This window comes from Dama dama, chromosome 19 (genome assembly GCF_033118175.1).
Source record: "Dama dama isolate Ldn47 chromosome 19, ASM3311817v1, whole genome shotgun sequence".
NCBI lineage: Eukaryota > Metazoa > Chordata > Mammalia > Artiodactyla > Cervidae > Dama > Dama dama.
This window is the reverse complement of record NC_083699.1, coordinates 58,777,594-58,799,600: the sequence shown is the minus strand read 5'-3', so window position 1 is coordinate 58,799,600 and position 22,007 is coordinate 58,777,594. Positions and strand designations below refer to the sequence as shown.

Sequence of the window (22,007 nt, the reverse complement as noted above, 5' to 3'; positions counted from 1 at the left end):
ACATGAAGAAAATAAAGGTATAATGGTAGGTTTGCCATCAACATCACTGACTCAATGGACATAAGTGTGAGTAAACTCCAGGATTTGGTGATGGTCAGGGAGGCCTGGCATGCTGCAGTACATGGGGTCACATAGAGTCAGACACGACTGAGCGACTGAACTCAACTGAACTACCATCAATAACTATGCCAATTAAAAATACTCTGACAAACTAATACTCTGACAATATTCTGAGAAGCCAAGAATGTTGGTTAACTTTATACAACCATGATAAATTAGACACTGAACCAAATCAAGAAGGCTACTTGACTCCACATTTGCCTCAATCAACAATATGCAAGGGAGAGACCCAATATGCCAAGTCACCACCCCACAGCTTACAGATGACTCAGTTTGACAGGAAGAGCAGAGTTTTACTCTCATCTCACTGAATTTTGTACCTTTTCACACAACACCATGTGGTTTCTAATATGTACCACAGAGGCAACTTTGAGTCTTTAGATCCAAATGCCAGCAGTGAGCTGGGGTAGTGCTCTCTGTTTCCCCTCCCTAGCTATCATCCCTATCCCTTCCCTATCCCTTAGCAACAGAGGGGCAAGGTGGCAATTAGGCCTTATATCAGGACTGCTGGCATATAGGCCCAGGCCTCTCCCCCAGAGAAATCTGGACCACAGTCTCATATGGAAATTCTAAGCTCTGCTTAGAATAAAAGGAAACCAAGGTGTACAGAGGCAAGTTATTTTGTCTTTTATCCTGATCTTACTAGGAAATTTAAAGACATCTAAAACATTAAATTGTCAAGTGGTCTTGAAATTAAGATAGTGGTTTTAGACTTTAAAGGAAAAGGAAACATAGAATAGGATAGAACGGGATAAAATTGACAGAATGGTAAATATTGGTATCATGAATAGAATGGAAAAATGGTATCATGTATAGAAAGAGTAAATATTGTAAAATTTTTGTTTCAGTGTATATATATCTACATGAGCATACAAAGTCATGATTTAAATATATTTCTTTCTGTGGTTTATGAAAATGTTTGAAAACTACTAACTATAAGTGATACCTCTCTGATTGCCCAAATATTGGCTTTGAGAGCTGGTCATGCCACCTTTTTTTTTCTATTTTTTTATTTTTTTCCAGTGGGTTTTGTCATACATTGACATGAATCAGCCATGGATTTACATGTATTCCCAATCCCGATCCCCCCTCCCACCTCCCTCTCCACCCGATTCCCCCGAGTCCTCCCAGTGCACCAGGCCGGAGCACTTGTCTCGTGCATCCCACCTGGGCTGGTGATCTGTTTCACCATAGATAGCATACATGCTGTTCTTTTGTAGGACTTAAGGCCATGGCTTTTCCCTATCTACTAAATTCCAATAGTGCTTCCTGTCACTGTAACAACTACCCATTTCCAAATGCTACCTGGGAGGTGATGTCCCCCTCTATAAAGAAATGTGAATTTATAGATCAAAGATCGCTAACTCAATTCATACCTGCTGAAAAGAGTGTTTCCAAGTATCCTTTTGTAAGGAGAGCTTCACTTCCAATGGAGATCACTTTGTAGGCCCTTATCTGGAAAATATATACTGTTCTATTTAAACTGCAAATTAAGCCTTCTGTTCCAAGCACCCATCAATCTGATACTAAACTCATTAGCAAAATGAAATGAAAAGAACACAACATAAATTGCTATTAATGGAGTTCCACGTATGTCACTCCCCACACAATGTACTAAAAATGCACAAGTATCTGTACTTTTTAATACATAGCATTCCAGAAGGGAGGTTTTCCTTAAGGCTACAAAGACACTTTATAAAGCTCCCTTTCAAGGCTAAACTTTAGGAATTTTCACCATCAGTTTATGTTGACTGAGTATTTACTCTTTGGTGGATTCTCTCTTCTATAGACAGGATCCAATAAGGAGAAATTATGGTCTCTGGCCTAAAGAATTGAAATTGTAATATTTTTTAGAGTCCAGATATTTACTTCCTATGACTTATTTTTTATGACAGTGATAAACAGCTCATAATGCTTCATCTGTCATTCTTATCCACAGAATCTAGGAATAGTATAATATATAAAATTTTGAAAATAAAGACAGAATCTGCTGGTAACATCCCATTGAAGCACAATATTTACATTTGCACATGAGTGGGGGAATTTTTTCTTCTCTGGAGCAGAGTATAGTCTTTACAGATAAATTAGCTCTCCCAAGTTTTAAATAGTAGATATTTTGAAGATATCAAGAGAAATAGTCTAAAATTTATAAATAACTCAGAAATGGTAAAATTGCATTTGAATTTTTCACAAAATTTCCAATCTCTGGCTAGCTGGGGACCAAAGTACATGTAAACCAAGATTTAAATAGACCAGAACCTAAAATTCACAAATACTCCAAATTACCCAGCTATTTTCCTTCCAGGACCCCAAGAGGAACTGAATAGAATTCTCACTCCCCTCACATCTCATAATGAGCACCAAAGGAAAATTAGTTAAAGATGAAAAAAAAAAAAACCCTAAAGGAGTGTTTTTAAGACAGAAAATCACACAGCTTACAGCTTATCTTCAAATATTTTATTGGATAAAATGTGAAGAAACAAAAAGATGGACATCAAGAAAGATAAAAGTGGAAATGGAGAATAATATACTGTATGTTTAAATGATAAAGTGAACAAAGAAATATGAGGGAAAAAAGACCACTTAATCATTTTAAGTTGAAAGACTGCTCAAATGAGTAAAAGAAGACCCCATAGTGAAAGATCTTGGGGATAAACCCAGATAGACTGCACACTGCAAATGTTCAGCAAAAATTACTCAAATTGAGAAAGAAAATCCATTAGATATAGGAAGATTAAATAAATAAAATCCATAAGAAGAAAAATGAAGCCCAATTTGCAGAGACAGCAACACCAAAACCAAGTGAGTATTCTTTTATTGTTCTTATTTCAACTTTGTTCATTTTTTTACGCCAATGGACAAAATCAGCTAGTAGTATGCAGAAATTCAAAGATATTTTATTAAATTAATAATAAAAATTTATACACATATACTAAGCAAATACATACACCCACACACACATGCACATGGAAGGCATTAAGTAGATTCCCATGCCTCAGATGTATTTGAAGCAGACAAATTTAGAGGTTCTGGGTTCAAAATAATGACAAATACAAAGCTTGTCCTACAATTCATTAATAAGTTAAACTCAGATAAATCACTAGCATTAAATGGGATCTGACTAAGAAGAAAACTGTCCTGAATATCTAACCAACCTGTCTCTAAAGTGGCCGTTTTTACGGAGAACTGAAAATACACTGGCAATGCGTCTAATCACAAAAGAAAGGGTTTAGGAGCAACCTTGTTAACCAAAGACAAAGAAGGGAAATATGCACAAAACTGTAAGACATTTGAAAATCTTAAACCTCACTTGGTTAACTGAGACTCTCACATCTGGGTTTCCCGTAGGGTTAAATAAGCATTGGTTAGTGCAGTAATCATAATATAAAATCTATTCACATATTAAAAAATATTTTGATCAACATTTCAAAGAAAAAATGTGCAAAAAATTTTAAGTAAACACAGAATTAGGAATATATATGTATATTTCCACAGGCATGGAACTATCTTAAAATAGGAAGTAAAATGTGAAGTGTAGATGTATAATAGAAAAGACAGGCAATCATTTTTATAAGCTTTGACTATGTAATTTAAAGTGATAGCTTCACATCCTTTCGAGTTCACTGACCTCTTCAGGTAGTAAAATACGAACCCAGAGCACCATGGACTCCTAAGGAGCTGGTATGGCTCCTCATATACTATAGATTAAGAAACTGAGATTCAAGGAAGATTAATAATGGCCTAATATTAAAGCATAAACATCAGGAAGATTTTATAAGATGTACAAATTAGAACAAAAGTTATCAAATGAATTTACCATAAGAGTTCACCAGGAGGCATGTGGTTGACTATATTATTATAATAAAGAATGGGCTTCCCCTGTGGCTTGGCGGTAGAGAACCCATGTGCAATGCACAAGCTGCAGGAGATGTGGGTTCGATCCCAGGATCAGGAAGATTCCCTGGAGGAGGGCATGGCAACCCACTCCAGTATTCTTGCCTGGAGAATACTATGGATGGAGGAGCCTGGTGGGCTATAGTCCATAGGGCTGCACAGAGTCCAACATGACTGAAATGACTTAGCAGGCAAGTACGCCTAATATGTGCTGTGCTGAGTCACTCAGCCATGTCTTATTCTTCGTGACCCTATAGACTGTAGCCAGCCAGGCTCCTCTGTCCATAGGGATTCTCCAGGCAAGAATACTGGGATAGCTTGCATGTCCTTCTCCAGGGGATCTTCCTGATTCTGGAATCAAACAGGGGTTTCCTACATTGCAGGCGGATTCTTTATCAGCTGAGCTACCAGGGAAGCCCATAATAAAGAACACAAGACTGTATATTTAAATATAACCTTTGAAAGATGACCCCCCCCCAAAAAAAAGACCTTAAAATAATTATAGTACATCCTCTAAAAACATCTCAATGTGTTATGGCTATACCGATGCCAAAAATACTGGCTATGGATAGAAACCTGTTGGATCCGGACTTTAGGATCACCAATACTTGACAACTAGATATCAGAAAAGATGCCTACAAAAGAGATATCAAGGGAATAACAAGGGGCTTAGGAAGAAAGTCAGAAGAGACTGATGCTGTGGAAAATAGGGAAGAATGCATTTCAAAAAGGAGGAAGTGGTCAGAAAGGTGAAATGCTCAATGAGATCTCAATAAGAGTTATGTTGGTAAAGTGATACAGGTCTTGGAAGCAGATTGGGTGAATTGATGATTGCACTGGTGAGGAAATGGAAACAATATAAACATGTCTCTGGTGAAGTTTGAGTGTAGATATGGAAGAGAGAAAGCAGTAGCTAGTTGCATTTTCTGTCTTTATATATGACCCTTTCATTCACCAAATCCAAGAAGTTGGCTTATTTATAACTCCTCCACCATATTCCAAACCCACTTGATCATCACGTGGATCATTGTCTTTCCACTCTCTTAAATACGTCATCTTATACTGGTCTTCCAGTGGCTGACCAATAGTGACATGATAAAACTCAATCTCCCTGGTACAGGATTTAGGGCATTTTATAGTCTGACCAACATTACCCATCCAATCTCACTTCTTACTTCCACCCTAAGATGCAGCCTTACTAAACCAGTTGCCATTTCTTTTTGAGCCAGACTCTTTCATTCCCCAGGGCCTTCATGCATACTGTTACCTTTTCCTAGAATATTCTTCCCAGTGCAACTACCCACCCACCCCCACCCACTGTCCGCCCTTCACCTATCAAATCTATTAATCTTTCAAATCTCCATTTGAATATGATTTTTGTAAATCCTTCCTTAATCTCCCAAGTAGATCTTATGTTCCCATAATAACTTTTTCGGCCCCTCTCATGGTATTAATACTTATAGAATTTTTTGTGTTTGAGACCTCAGCCACCCATAGGTCTCTTGAAAGCAGATACCCTATATTTTCACTTGTATACCTCTATGCTTTGCACAAAGTTAGCACTAATAATGCTTTGCAGTGAATGAAAGGATGCAATTATTACCAAAGATATGTTATACCAAAATATAACTAGCTTTAGATTAGGTCATAGGTGGGATATATATATATGTTGTTATTGTTGTTGTTCAGTCACTGAGCCATGTCCGAGTCTTTGCGACCCCATGGAATGCAGCACTCCAGGCTTCCCTGTCCTTTGCTATACTCCTGAGTTTTCTCAAATTCACGTCCACTGAGTCAGTGATGCTATCTAACCACCTCTTCTCCTTTTGCCTTCTGTCTTTCCCAGCATCAGGGCCTTTTCATATATATATATATGTAAAATTGGTTACTAAAGAAAAATAGTGATTTATGAGTCACCGGTGAATTTATTTCCTTGAAAACTACATATTTGCAAGATAAGATGAATTATATTCTAATGCAAAAGAAGTTTACTGAACTACCTTTCAATTTGGTGGCTTTCCTCAGTGACCTCAGCGTCTCTGCATTTAAGACGAGTCACCTAAAAAAATACTGCAGGGGGGTTCAGGATGGGGAACACATGTAAATCCATGGCTGATTCATGTCAATGTATGGCAAAAACCACTACAATATTGTAAAGTAATTAGCCTCCAACTAATAAAAATAATTGGGAAAAAAAAAAAAAGGTACTGCATACCTGTAATATCCAGAACACTGAAGAGTGCTCCCACACACCATAATCTTGTCAGGATTTAAACATGCAAATATATTCTGCTTTGAACCACCTTCAAGTGCAATTTGGGCAATAAGTACCTTGTAAGTAGCAGAAAAGGTATATCGTGAACCTATATAAAATGTTCAGTTCGGTTAATGTCCCTAAAATGAGAAGACATTTCATTCTAGAGTTTAAAGCCAAGAAATCTCATGAATCTCAACAAGGATGAGCTCTCCTATTTTAAATAGGTTTTAAGTATTCCCCCTATGTAGAAATGGCAGAATGGCCACAGGTAAAATCACTTTGCCTATCTTTCTAGCATCCAATTTAAAATGTATAATAGAAAACATGAGAAGTTAAAAATACGGAAATAATTTTAAAGGATTCAGTTTAAGTACTTCAAGATACAGAACAAGTCCTTCTCTATTGCTATGCAAGATAGATGTGTAATTAGGAAGAGCTTAATGATTTTTTGTGGCTCCTTCAGAAAACTTGGCCTGTTTTACATGTATTCAAACCTCAGACTTGACAGCCTTTTTTTTTTTTTTTTTTTTCTTCTTGAGTGTTTATGTGTTATTTTGGGGGGGGGTTGCTTTTTTTTCACTGAACCCCCAAACTCTGTCTTTGTTAACATAAAATAGGAAGATATGATAAGGGTAGAGGAAAATTCTGTGATTTAAAAATTGCTATTCAGTTTTCTATACTTAAACTTCAAAAGATTAAAAGCAGCCTAATTATCAATTGGTAAACTGTTTTCTAGTATTTTTGGCTCTCAGACAAGTGTCTATACAAATAATTGTCTACTTGGGGAAGGTTAATTTCCAAAGACCCCACAGGTGGTAGTTTTGATCTCTACTTTCTCCACTTTGAGAATCACTGTCCTTCTTATTCAGGCTGATGTATTGCAGCTGTGATGATACACCTATTTTTCTTACTTTTCGGACTTAAAATTTTATCCTAAACTCTAGAAAAAATAAATACATGGCAACTGGTCAGGTTTTGAACACATGGTTCCTGTAATTCTAAGAGATGATTAAATATTTCCCATAGTCAGGCTTTTTTTTTCACCATAATTCCCAGTCATACCTGTCATAAGCCTGCCATGTGCATACCTCCTTAGTTGCTCAGACGTGTCTTTGTGACCCTCTGCACTGTAGCCCACCAGGTTCCTCTGTCTGTGGGATTTGGGGAAGACCTCAAATGAACTTACTTAGAGCTGTCCTCTTTTAGGATGGAAAAAAAAAAAAACAGGTATCTGGATTCCAGTACAGGTATAGACCTTGCAAGTCATCTCTATTTTGGCTTGATCAGAGATTTTCCAAAAATCTAAAGATGATGATACATCTTTAAAAAAAAATAAGAGAACCATACACTAAACTTTGCCCTGTAAACCACGGGAAAAAGTATCTAAAGAGATCCCTTATGGGGTCATTGTTTCACATGATAAAGCAAGAAGAAGATGGGGCCAAGTCTCAGAAGTCTTAGATCATTTGAATTATTTTAACTAGTGAATCTTCTTCGAGGAAAAAAGTGGGCTCCGTTTCTGTTTTTAAAAATCCAGAGTGTCTGTAATAGTGCAACTAATGACAACTTTCCCGTTATTCTCACTTAAGAGGAAACCCTATAATAAGAGCTTCCCAAAATGTCAAATAATACTTGTCTCATAACAGGGTTTCTTTATTCATTCACCACGTCTCTTTTGATATGCACAGATAATAAAAGTTCATGTAAAACTAAAGGTAATATAGAGCAGAAGCCAACACTAATTCTGTATAAATATGTCTGATTAATAAGAGTGCCATTGTTATGGTTATTTTGTAATGTCATGATTGCTACAAGAATGGAGGATAGAAGTACTCTTACTCTTGCTGTTTTTGTTCATCCTCTGTCAACCAACCAGTCTGTGAATTTTTGCTCAATGAGGGAAATGAGGGATAGATTTTTGTCCATTAATTATTTCTATTTCATTAGTTCATATCATAAGCTGTGAAACTAACTTTAAATTCAGGGGAAAAATTAGGGGTTTTATTCTAAAATTAAACCTCAACATCCTCTTAAAAAAAAATGAATACATGCTCCAGGCTTAATTTCTAAGCTCCCTTTTCTACATATACAACTACTATATCACTCTGGTGTTCACCAACAATAAAATTTAGCATGCTAGCACTAAGACGTTCTTATGGGCTCAACATGTTAAACCTAAACTACAGTTTAATATTGCAACCATAACCAAGGTTGTATGTGAGATTCAGTTCCAAAAATTAGAAAAACCCCACCTGTTAAGTAACAAGAAAGTCCAGAAATGAGTATATGGTTCCTTATTGGAATGGCAATAGAAAACAAGTAATAGGTAATAGCACACATTCACAGCAAACAGACAGGAAGATAGATTTTAAAGATGTGTCTTAGGCTGGTAGGTAAGTTTGTATTGTCATTTCTTTTCTTTTCTTTTTAAATTCTTATCTCCTACATCCTAGCTTCCCCACTTGGGGCAGCAGTATAATATAAAAACTTAACAGTTGATCTTAAATTTAGCTGACATTTTTATATCCTTCACAACACACTCTTTAGATTGCACCCAAGAAGGAGATTATTAAATAGTAGCAGGAGACCAGTTACCAAACCATTTTGACTGAACAAAAAACAGCACTGTGACTTCTTACTGACAAATGAAACAATATTTATACAATCATTATAATCAATTTCATAAATAAAGAGCTATTAATGACTGGAGAAAAACAGGAAAGAAATCCTATTTCTCCCATGTTCCCTCTTCCTCTCCTCAAACCTCACATTAGTTTCAGCAGTGGAGGACGTTATGCAAGACAAAGAATGGACTTGGCTGAACTGAAGTCTCCTGTCAGTCAGAAGGCAAGGACACATTTCTGTGATTATTTCAGCCTTTTTTTTTTTTTTGGTAGTGATTAGCCAGAGTTCCATTTTGCTGGGGCTGACATCACTTACAGCTCACTTTTTTTAAAATTAGGCTTTTCTTTTCTTTTTATAAAGTAAATTTACATATTTTCAGTCTCTCAATCCCTTCTATGTTTTATTTGTGAATACAGCCCTTCTTGATGGTAACTTTAACATGAAAGAGGTAGTTATTAATGTCCCAATCTGCTAGGTTAATCCCTTTCCACATACTCTACAGAGAAGTTTAATGTAAGTAACAGTTTACAGTCAAAATTAGGTTTAATTATGCTTAACGAGAGTTACTGTCTCTGTTTACTAACTGCATTTAGGTGTGTGGATCCTAGATGAATTTTCCCTTGGCCTCATTCTGATTTCTTAATAGTGCCACTCCGTGCTGTATACGTGGTGCTTAGATCTATAAAGCTGCTCCTGGAGAGCAACGTGGGGAAGACACCTGCTTCACTTGAGACACCATTAAATGAGTGTAGCCTTAACACAACTGCACCTTTCTTTGGGAAGGGAGTTCTTATTTTATAATGCTTTCCAAACAGATCCATTTAAGAGGCTAATTATTGCCTAAATTTCAGATCCTGGGTAAGTCTATACAAAGAAAAAACTGTTTCATACTAAGTACTATCATCACTAGCGGATAGTGTAAATTTAGAGTATTAAACACTTCTAAGACTAGTAATCCTCTAGTGTCATCAAGTATCAAGATATAAAACTTCTTTGACAAGTCACTGGTTTGGTTTGGTCTTTCTTTTTGTCACCTAAAAAATGTGTTTTGTTTTAAAATTGAATTTAAATTCATTGTAGCATATAGGACAAAACTTTTCTTTCCTTCCTGAGCTGTCACAATAAGCATGAAAACAAATGCTCAGACCTAGAGGGAATCCTGTAGCAGTGACCCAAAGGAAATTTAGTAGACATTTTTTTTTTAAAGAATCCTTTTTTTGCTATGCTTATGTTGTGGACAAATTTTGAATAGAATTGATTACTATAGTTAGTTTCTTTAAGGCTACTGATAGGTTGATCAATTCAATAAACATTTATTAAGTATCTGGTCTGAGCTAAACAGAAAGAATGAAGAAAGCATAGTCCCTTCCCTCAAGAAGCTTACTGCATGGGAAAGGAAACATAGTTGGTGAAATAAAAATTTGCTCACAATTAGCTTCAGAAATTTTTTGTCTTGCAAAAATTCTACCCTTAGTTAATGTAACTTGACTTAATTTTTGCTTTTAGAAAAAAAAATAGAGGCAACTATTTCCTTAAAAACCACAATTTAATGGGTTTAAAGGAAAATAGTGCAATCCAAACTATATGCTTAATTAGAAAAAGACTTTCTACTGCTTAGATCCTGTTTTAAAAGTAATTTAGAAATAACATAGTTTCGGAGAAGGCAATGGCACCCCACTCCAGTACTCTTGCCTGGAAAATCCCATGGATGGAGGAGCCTGGTGGGCTGCAGTCCATGGGGTTGCGAAGAGTCGGACACGACTGAGCGACTTCACTTTCACTTTTCACTTTCATGCATTGGAGAATGGAATGGCAACCCACTCCAGTGTTCTTGTCTAGAGAATCCCAGGGACGGCAGAGCCGGGTGGGCTGCTGTCTATGGGGTCGCACAGAGTTGGATGGGACTGAAGCGACTTAGCAGCAGCAGTAGCAAACACATAGTTTATGATAAGTATTTGCCTATTTTTGGAATATCAATTTCCTCTTTTGGGGTTTCTATAAAGTAAATATTTTTTTTTCTTTTAAATCTTAAAGTACAAAGAACATACAGGGAAATATATTTTCCAGGAAAAATTTTAGGAACAATACTATAGATCCTATAAGGGTCACATTCCTTGAAAGGTCTTTATTTTCATTGTCATCATATAAATTAACATTTTTTATGAAAAATATCATGCTAAACTTAGCTAGAGAAGAATCTGACCAAAACCAAATTAACCATTTTTTAATATACTTGAAATACAAAGGGATGGTTATGTACCTTTAAGAAAAATATTCAGATGTTTTTAAATAATCATCTCTACCTGATATTTTAGATTTAATTTTGTGAACTTAGCAACAAAAAAAGACCTGGTTTAGTACAAAATGAGAAGATAACTACTTTGGAAGTGAAGAAATTATCCAATATTATTAGATTTTTATTAAAGAGGAACAGAAAACTGTATGCTGAACTATTTTCAGCATATACATATCCTCTTTTTATACCATAAGAAGACACTACATTCCTCCATTTCAAATACTGAGGATACCAGCAAAGTGTAGACATATCTGGATGTCTTCTTGCACTTACTTAAATTGACCTTTCTGCATGTACTCTTCATCTCAGTACCCTGAGCTATGCACATTTGAAAACCACTGACTAGTTTATATTCTCCCTCACCATGTTACTTAGAACCATCTTGAGGACTTTCAAATTGCTAACAGACACTGGGCATAATACATAGGCACCTAGTTCTGTATCCTTGCTCAACACAAGAAAGGGAAAAACCTAGAATCAATTAGTAATAAAGTTCCTCTCACCCTGCTAAATATTAAAAAGTCAGTCTCATTCTGACACCAGTTAAATAAAATAAGTATGGTCTTAGTGTTAACTCATAGGTTATTACATAAAAATAACTATAGTTATATATAATAGGCTTCATATATAAATATACATAAATAAACTTGAATATAGCATGTATATGCAGGGCAGCTACTTATTATATTTGAATGTATATATTTTATATTTATATTACTGTTTTTACATGTCAACATTTTTCCCAGAAAGTTAAAAAGAGAATACTTAAACTGTTTTCATAACACAAATTCTAACTGAAATAAAATGTTCTTTAAAAACTGTAATTAATGGCTGCTGTGTCAAATAGTGAACCAAAGGGTCGAACCTTATAATTCACAGTTTGAGAGGTCATAGCTTAAATTATAACTTTAAAAAACTGATTATCTGTGAGTAATCTGACAAATCCAACTAATATACTCTGAATGCATATAAAGTCTTTTTGAGAGTAAAAAGAATGTATGTCCAAGAGGACAGTTGATGGAGGAAATGGCCTTTTTACTGGACAAGGCTGAAGTCCAGCATAATAACTTGGAATGCCTTTGAATGAGCATTGCAAGGCTGGAAGGCCAAGCGGTATACACATCCAAGGGAGCATAATGAACAACCTGATCTGCAGACAAAAATATTCCACAAAAATGTCCAAAGAAAGGAAGGAAAAAATATACACTTCTATCACTTAGTCTTTCATCACTACTGCTACTACTCAATTTACAGATAAACTCAAACTATGGAGCATTAATAAATAATCTTTAAAGAAATAATTTTTATAATTTAAAAAATACTAGAAATTTCCATTGTTTTTCAACCTGAGATTGAAAATACTTATGAAGGTAACATATATTATATATAGAAAGCCAGATTTATAAAAGTTTTCTTTATGACTCACCTTGAAAGTAAATATCATTGCACCTATCTTCATCCCAAGGCCACCCACCCTTCAAGACATAATCTGAAATAATTTTGCCTGCCTATATTTTTTAAATCTAGAAGAATTCCTCTATTAAGAAGGCAGGCCATTGAAGACCAAATTTCTTAACCCAAGTCAGAATTCAGAAGTCCATAAAAGTAAGTCATTTTTATATCTTTTTATATATATAAGTCAGTTACATATCTATGTTATAATGTTTACTTATGTGTGTATTTTATTTTCTTATTAGTCCTTCTTCTTTCTTATAAGGGCTTCCCCTGTGGCTCAGCTGGTAAAGAATTTGCCTGCAATGCAGGAGACCTGGGTTTAATCCCTGGGTTGGGAAGATCCCCCAGAGAAGAGAAAGGCTACCCACTCCAGTGTTCTGGCCTGGAGAATTCCATGGACCATATAGTCCATGGGGTCGCAAAGAGTCAGACACAACTGAGCAAATTTCACTCATCCACTCTTTCTTATGAGTCCCCCAAAGGGGAAAAACTATGTCTCATTTTTTTTCTACAGCTATATCTAACCCCTAGGAAGTTCTTGGCACAGAGCACACATTCAACAAATATTTGCTGGAGGGTGGAAAGAAGGAAGAGTAGGAAGGCAGGAGGCTTATAGTTAGCTAATCTCTTCTAGAATTATGTATGTTATGGTGGGAAGAAAAATCCAAAAAATAATGTATACTCTATTTACTCAGTTTACCTACCCAGCAATTTGCTGACCCATGTATCTATTCTAGAAACTAAAAAATTTAAAACAGCTTCCAAAAGCACATATTAAAGATAAAATAAATGAAAAGGATCGAAAGTAGAGTGGGAAATAAGATGTTTATGTATGCATGTAAAGACAATTACAGGAAAAGAAAGGAATTTGCTGTTTTAATTTCTTCAGTTTAAATTAAATATTATAACCACTTATTATAATGCTTTTTATTACAACAAAACATTAAGGGATATTTACTAGATCCTCATCTGGCCTTGTACTATAGCAAACATTACATAACCAGATTTTTTCATATCATGAATCATAGAGTCTATGAAAGAGACAGATATTCAATTATAATAAAGTATAATAAGTAAGTTATAATAGCAAAAACATTGAGAACAAAGAACTCTTCTCTGAACCAGAAAAAAATGTTTGCTGCATGGTAACTGCTTTACTTCAATGTTACTACTATGTCCTATTACACATCTCAGAAGAGAGACTTTCATAAACATTATTAGCTCTTGATGCATAAGGAAATACATGCACTCAAATGTTACTGGTACAAGGGAGATTCAAACATGTAAATCATTATATCATAGAAAACACATTTGAAAAAATATTCTTTTTTCTTGTAAGTGAAAGCCAAACTCTGATTCCACTTAGCCTTTTAATGTTTCTCATTCCGTTGGACCAGCCCGCACATACTGGGCTCTGGATAGGTCCTGGGCTCAACCATCTGGCCCTTTATTTACTTAATTCTTTTTTAACACTGACAAGTGTATTAGTAACACTTCCTTGATCGCTGGTAAATATAGAGCCACCACACAACTAAGATTTTCCCTAATTCTGAAAGTCACTAATTAGTTGTGGGTAGGGGTCGGGGAGTATTACAAAGATATGTTGAACAGTACTACAAAAAGTAATCTAATCCCCAAGAAGAAAGTATGTTAATCTGCTTCCCACTTCATTAGAGGAATAAAAAACATCTTGTCATCACTAAAAAAATACAAAAGAGACCTGGATATTTAGAGAAATGGTAGGTAGGGAGGAAAAATGAATGCAGCATTTCATCAAGAAAATCCCCTACACTTTGTGGACAACAGTCATGGTTTTTCTTGGTATCCTCTGATTACTCTATTTATCAGTGTGTCCCATGAGCGTAGTTTACCCAATTAATATAAAAACAAGCTTCCAAAAGAAACACATATGGTAAATGAATCCTATTTAGTAGAACTGATCATTCTACTGGCACTTAACTTATGCATTAAGCAACTTTGGAAAATACCTTGATAGTTTCAAACCAGTGAGGTCTCATTTACCTGACCTTGCAGTATAAAATACTATAGGTTTAGAGGAGAGAATGCAATTTCTAAAAAGTGATTTACAGAGAATACATGGTCTAATTTGTTTGTTTGTTTTTCCACTGGATAAGAGATAGTCTAACGCTGTTTATTTTCCTGTAAGGTTTAGATTTGTCAAAGAACATCAACACCAGGCTTAAAATATCACAATTCAACTCCCTAAATCTAAAGATTCTAACTGTGTAAGGTTGAACTGGTTGTCCTCATTTCTAGGATCAAACAACTTAACACCAAGCAAAAGTCTTTAAGAGGCTATTTCAGGTTTCAGTCTATCTGCTTCGTTCATCTGGGAAAAGGATGATGTTCTCTTATAGCACTTGCACCAAATAACTATAATCTCAATTAAAAACTTATAAAACTGTGGATTGTGAGGCAGGTGTAAATATTTCCAAATCTTATAACTAATGAATAAAATTTAATTGGCTTATATGCAGAAGTAAATTTATGAGAGGCTGAAGAATAGAATAAACAAGGGGAAAAAAGTACATTGTTTACTATGTAATTTAAGAACTGTCAAAGAAGTGGGGCATGTCTTATTTACTGGTGTATGAAAAGAGAAGAATGAATGCTTTTGCATACAAATAAATACAGGTATAGAAACATAATAGAAGCTTCATGTTACAATGGAACCTAAACTTCTCTGGGCAGTGATCAGCTAAGGAGAAACAGAGACAGTCACAATGCAGTGATTAACTAGCTGACAGATCTATTATTCATGGCAGGTATGTAAGCAGTCAGTGCAGCGATGTTGGTGGCCTCTCCTCATCAAGCAGCTTTGCCAGTACAGACTGGATGTCTGGAACAAGGCAAGACACAACAACAAGAAAACCTAGAGCCAGCTAAGGGAAGATTCAGCACAATTCATCTCCAATTTTAAATAGTATTAGAAATCTCCATTGAAGAAGGTTTTTCCTTGGGATTGGCAATATATTGTATTTACAGGATGTAGACCAACACTCTCCTCTGATTTATCTTATTGCACTTAGCAACATGCCTAAAACACCTACCCGGAAATTTCCAGTATATTATAGAAAAAAAGGAATTTTTAGCATTAGTTGGCAAAAATTTCTGTTGATAGATATGACCATCATGTCCTTACAGGAACAGATGGTCAAAGTGAGTCCATTTCATTGACAGTATATTGTGTGGGTCTTTTTATTTTTGAACAACCAAACCAAACAAAAGCATAGCACGGAAGAGGTCATTGTGCCTTCTCTCATTTGGTTGGTAGCTTTATCTTTGAAATATGAAAATAAAACCAACATGGACTATAATCCTCCACAGTACCATTTCTGCATAATATTTAATGGTCTATTTAAGTATTCACATTCAAAAATCATCCAGATATGTGTGAAGATGGAAAAACGAATCAGATATTTTTAACTTTCAATACCATGATCTCCAGCAAAAGGAGAAAATTTAAAGTAGCCATATTTCTTATTCAGTTTTATCTAACCAACTGTTTACCAACTGTTTATTGGCAAATTACAACTCTTTTTTGGTATTCAGGTATTTTAATGAAATACAAGGGAAAATGTATTTTAAAAAAGCAAATGTCCATAAAATCTCTATTTTCATTTGAAAGGCTGTGCTCTATATATAGATTATTTTTACTTAATAATGTTAAAGTATAACAAATGAATATTCATAACCAAATAAATTAATAATCTAGCAGATAACCAATCCCTAGTTACTACATTTTGCTCCATGAGATATCCTGAAATATACACACACACACACACACACACACACACACACACACACTATTATTTGGATGCTTATTATGATATCTTCATCAATATAATCAACTCAAAATATAATTTACTTTGATTTTTTTTGAAGTAAAAATAATACTATGAGGCAAAAGAAAGAGAAAAAATAAGAATATATGTATATCTATAACAGCTAGTAGTCAAAACAACAGCTTAAAATTATGCTAAAATGCATCTACACATGTGGCTGTGAAAACTTAAGTGCAAGGAAAATTCTGGTTACCCACCTTCAGAAGGAGCTGATGAAGTATGAGGTTTAAGAGTACATCTTTAGTACTTCTGTACCTTAAAATATTGCCGAGTATTAATTTTTCATCAAGTTGTCATTTTCTCTGACATTTGGTTTTATTAATCAAGGCATTTATCATTAATTTGTAGAAAATATCATAATTAAGCCAAATAAAATAAAATCCTTAAAAGGTTAAAATTAGAAAGCAGGTGAATGAGAACTTTGACATTACCCTGTTGACATACAGGAGCTTTTTGAAAGTATGAGAATCAAGTTTATGAAGTGAGTTTGGTGCCTCAATCTTGGGGCTGGCTGGTTTTTTTTTTTTTTTTAATGTTATAAAGATTTGATTTAAAGCTCCCTGACAGTTTTGACATTCAGGTGAAAGTACTGCTGCTGCATTTGGAACAATTTGCATATCCCACTGCTAAATGGAATGTTTGAGGTGTGCACTGGTGTAAAGAAATTAAAAACAAGCTATCACACATGCTTAAGTGTATGTGTTCACAAAACTGATGGTTGTATCACACCACCCCTTCCCCCTCCAATGTAATCTGTGATTTACTCCTCTGTAATAAATTACCCTACCATGTTATTCTTGCTGGAAGATCTAACCATGCATGTAAGAAGCAAAGTAATCACAGCCCCCTCTTGTATCAGAACCTTTCTTCAAACCCTATGAGTTCTTTACACACAATGCAGCCACACATCTATTGTAAACTTCTTGCCTGAAATTCTGGATTTCTGACTATGAGTAGCCATTATATCTTGTCTACATGGTTTTGTTGTCTCCTCAAAAATGTATTTTTATTTCTTATAGTTAGTTGTAAAGCTCTTCCTAAAGAGGGATAGGTACTGACTTTTTTACTTTGAGCCAACGTGTCTATTTAGGAAAAGGGCAGGGCATAAGATCAGAAGAGTTCCAAACTGCTTCAAAAATCAGGGGAGGGACCATAGTATATTCCCAAATAGAAGGCTAAAGGGATACAGCAACACCAAATTAGGCTGTCATATTCTGAAACAACAAAAGCCTTTTTCTTTTTTGACTCATAATGTTAGATTATTTTTAGGTATACATAGAAATGTTTGTTTAATGTGTTAAAGGAAAATAAAGAAAAGACCTGAGGGAGTAAGCTGAGGGTCTTTAACATTATGAAACTTTTCAGGAAGTTGAAAACCTATTGAACAAAATACTGGACATTACCTTTAGCCTTCAGAGCCTCAAAGGGAAATTCTTAACACTTCTTTTCGTGTGACTGTAAAAGAGAAACACTTAAAATTAGGACTTACATTTCCATAATATCTTTATGATTAGTCATGAGACATAGGTAGTTGAATTTGTATATGTCAACTAATATCTACAGTTTTAAAAAGATAAATAAAGGCTAATGTTAATTTGTCTATGTGCAGAACAAGTACTTGGTAAAATATAGCATGAGTTTACAATGGAAACCACTGTACAGGGTTTAGATGGAGAACAGAATATTTATGATAGCATTATTAGAAGCTTTATTAATTTATACAAATGTTTCTACATTTATATTTTAAAACACTAATATCAAATAGTCTGTATCCCATTTATTTGTTTATTGTTAGTTACCAGACACCTTGCAAAAATCTACTACATATAATACACTGGTAAGCACTGGTAAGTTAGGAAGTATACAAGATAAGATACAGCCCCTATCCAAAAAATATGATTGCAGTTAGAAAGATTTTCATAAAATGCATGCTCTAAAGAGAATAAAAAGTAACTGGGTGGAAAGAAATAGGGAGTAGAAGGTAATACATTCAGTAGAGCTTGAACTGGTCTTCAGTACCTAATGCACTGATATTAGAACGTGGCTTTATATTCCCAGTCTCAGCAAGCAAGGTTCTAGGAGGGTCCTACACAGATATGAGCTTTGCAAGTGGCACATTGGTAAAGAATCCATCCACCTGCCAATGCAGGAGACACAAGAGACGCAAGTTCGATCCCTGGGTCGGAAAGATCCCCTGGAATAGGAAATGGCAACCTGCTCCAGTATTCTTGCCTAGGAAATTCCATGGACAGAGGAGCCTGGTTGGCTATAGTCCATGGGGTTGCAAAGAACTGGGCACAACTGAGTGTGCGTGCACACACACAGAGGCAGGGAGGTTAGCCAAATAGATCAGTTATTTCCCAACCAAATGCATTTGATAGTGTAGAATCCAAACTAGGACTGGGAGCAGTAAAGCAGCAGGATGCTGAGGTGATTTTAACACCAATTTGGTGAGTTAAAATAGAAAAAGATTTAATTAGAAACAACTCCCCTATTAAATACTGAGTTTGATATTGTATGTCCTTGAAAAGTGATCTCTAAATTTGTTATGAAATCACACTCAGAACCTTGATGTCATATTTGCTAATAATCTTCACAGACATTCAGCCATTCAAAGTCTCAAAAGCAGTCTTACTAATGGAAAAACATACATAAACATAAGCAAATCTTATAAACCTGTAAATCTACAGTAAAATTTTTATTAAAACAAAGATGGTCTAAGGTTTTCAACTGCCTAGATCTTTAAGATGCAGAAACAAAAGGGAAACAAAGAGCCAAACAGCAATCCACACCAGCAATCTTGATGTACTAATACATAAAAAAGGATCCAGAAAAGTAAGGGTATAGTTCTGCTATACTAGGGTACCTGAGAAATACCACATTTATTCTGTAACATTGATCTCTAGAAGAAGCCTAAGAATTTGAGAAGGAGTGAGATAATACCCATTAAGCATGGATAAGCAGAGAATAACTTGGAATGGAAAAGAAAAAATACTGAGGTTATGGGGATGAACTAGGGAAGGAGAAAATTAATTTAGCCATTACATATTATGTTATAAAAGTGATTTTTATTTACTTTTTGTCTGTCTTGCCTATTAGAATGGAAGTTCCATGAGGTCAGGCCTTGTCTCTTTTACTGTATCCCCATGTACATGAATAGTGTCTGCCACATAGTATGAGATCAGTGAATATTTACTGAAGGAAAGAATCAACAGCCTGACCAACCTATGAATGAGGCACTAAGTCTACATCTGTTTACAGATGAAATAATTTAAGCTTAAAGGAAGTTAAATGTTATATATTAAATTAAACTTTAACCTCTTACAACTATCAACTACTGCAACTCATTTTTCATAGTCTTCTACTCAATATTCATCCTAGCAGGGGAATCAAATGATTAGCAAATAAACTGCTAAACTAATAATGTCCTATAATTCATACTATAAGGACAAACAAAGCAAGGTAAGAGCATTGACAGTTACATGGACTGATATTTTAGATAGTTCTGGACAGAAAAGCTGCTCAGAGAAGGCAACAATAATAAAATTGCTGAGTGAAGTAAGCGAAAATGTCTAAAAATATCTGGAGGTTATGTGGCTATTACAAGGATTAAAGGAGATACACATTACCTTTATAATGGCTTGCAAACAGTACTCTCAATAACTATTATTTTATTATGTTGCTATTATTTTTATAAATGGTGAATTACCCCCATAAGATTCTAAGTTTGTCAAAGACATCCATTTTTCTTTCCCTACAGCTCCTTAGATAGTGCCCAGCAAGAATTCTCAATAAACATTTATAGAACTGAAAATTGGAAGACACAAGTATCAGTTCACTAATTGGAAAAACAGACCATATGAATACAAGAAAGTTACCATATTTCATAGGCATAAAACAATATAATTCTGTTAAATTAATGTCACTTAATAATCATTTATGGATTAAAATGTAAGAAAACAGGGAAATATATAAAATGGATAGAGCCAATAAGTCATAGACTAAAAACAATGTAAAAAATAATCAGAAAAAAATGAAGGCATTGATACTAGGTCACTATCTTGACCATTCACAAGCTCTGTCTGCCTCCATCAGGTTAATACACATTTCTAGTGCAAGAACCCTTCTGCAGCAAAGCAGTTGACAACAAGGTTAACTTTTACCAAAGATTGAAATGTAAGTGACAGTGTGATAACTGTCATTGGTAGAGACAGATGTGTAGAACAGATCATAGGGACTTAGTACGGGGTAAATGTTACAAGTTGCATTTCCACAGTGCTGAGATGGTTGAGTAATTAAAAGACAAAAAAATTTTGTTATCTACCTTTTGCCATTACCAAAATAAAAATCAGAAATATGTATTAATATAATAAGTAAAATAATCAAAGAGCTTTAATAAAATATATGTATATAATTTTCTAAACTCCAAGGTTATAAGGCCTTTTGAAACACATAGATAATAATATATAACATAAGTACAAAGATTTCTTAATTTGATTAATTGAAACAAAATTTTTTTATAAATCCAAAAATATCTTGAACATAATTAAGATGCCCACAACAAATAAAGATAAATATTTTTAATGTATATGATATTCATAGGGTAAATAGTCTTTAGGAGGAAAGAAAACAAATATCTCATTTTTTTAAATGAATAGGCAATTAACAACAGAAGAGCATAAGGTATATGTGAAACAATATTGATCTGTAATTGCAATGAAAGAAATTCAAATTAAAATAACCTAAATTGTCAGGGGACGTTCAACTTTAAGGAATTCAGTATGTTGCATTTTCTTCCTTTGTGTGCCATTTCTCAAGGACTTTCTGTTCCTTATCATTTCCTATTCCAGGAACTAGTAGAGCTGCACGCAGCTCTCAGGACTGAGATCATGGGAAAGGGCACCTGCTTGGATTCCTTTCAGTAACTCCCTTCAGTGACTCTCTCCAGCAACCTTGTATGTATTAGACTATCCATTTTGTTGCAACTGGTGGAATTTCATTCTTTGAAATGGCTGAGTAATCATTTTACTGAAGATACATAAGCATGCATTTCTGCTAATAAAATACCCTTGTTCCACTAGAGCCTTGGGTCCCCCATATCCTTCTTTCTGTTTTCATTCTCTTCAGAGCGTGAAAACCTACCGAGCTCACTTTTTCGCCTGGGCTTTCAAGACCTCCTTGAGAGGATGCCCTGTGCCTTCGTGAGCAGTACAAGTCCTGTGTGGGCTTTATTGGTTTTCCACATAGCCCAAGAGATACTGCTCTCTCTCTCTCTTTTTCTTTCTTTTGTTGACTCCGGTCCCCAGGTCCTGGTCTGTAAAAGACTGCAACACTATTATATTCCATAATAGTGAACTGGTTAAATAAATTATATGTGATATAATGATAACCTTCCATTAAATATGTAAAAATTTATAGTGCACCATTAAGCTTAAAATGCAGATTGTAAAATGGTCATGATATTAAAATAGCAATTTTTAACAATTTGTGTATA

The 22,007-nt window shown here is 34.8% G+C and overlaps 1 protein-coding gene across 38 annotated transcripts in view; it reads right to left on the bottom strand.

Moving 5' to 3' along the window:
- ZBTB20 (zinc finger and BTB domain containing 20) overlaps nucleotides 1-22,007 on the bottom strand; it is an 846,735-nt gene that overhangs the window by 659,938 nt on the left and 164,790 nt on the right. For 30 of the 38 annotated variants that reach the window (XM_061167116.1, XM_061167114.1, XM_061167120.1 and 27 more), the window contains one exon: nucleotides 17,917-17,968. The gene's annotated coding sequence lies outside the window, so the exon portion shown is untranslated. Of the gene's footprint in view, nucleotides 1-1,496; nucleotides 1,576-17,916; nucleotides 17,969-22,007 lie in introns of all 38 variants that reach the window. The other 8 variants (XM_061167131.1, XM_061167129.1, XM_061167113.1 and 5 more) reach the window with 1 other exon arrangement.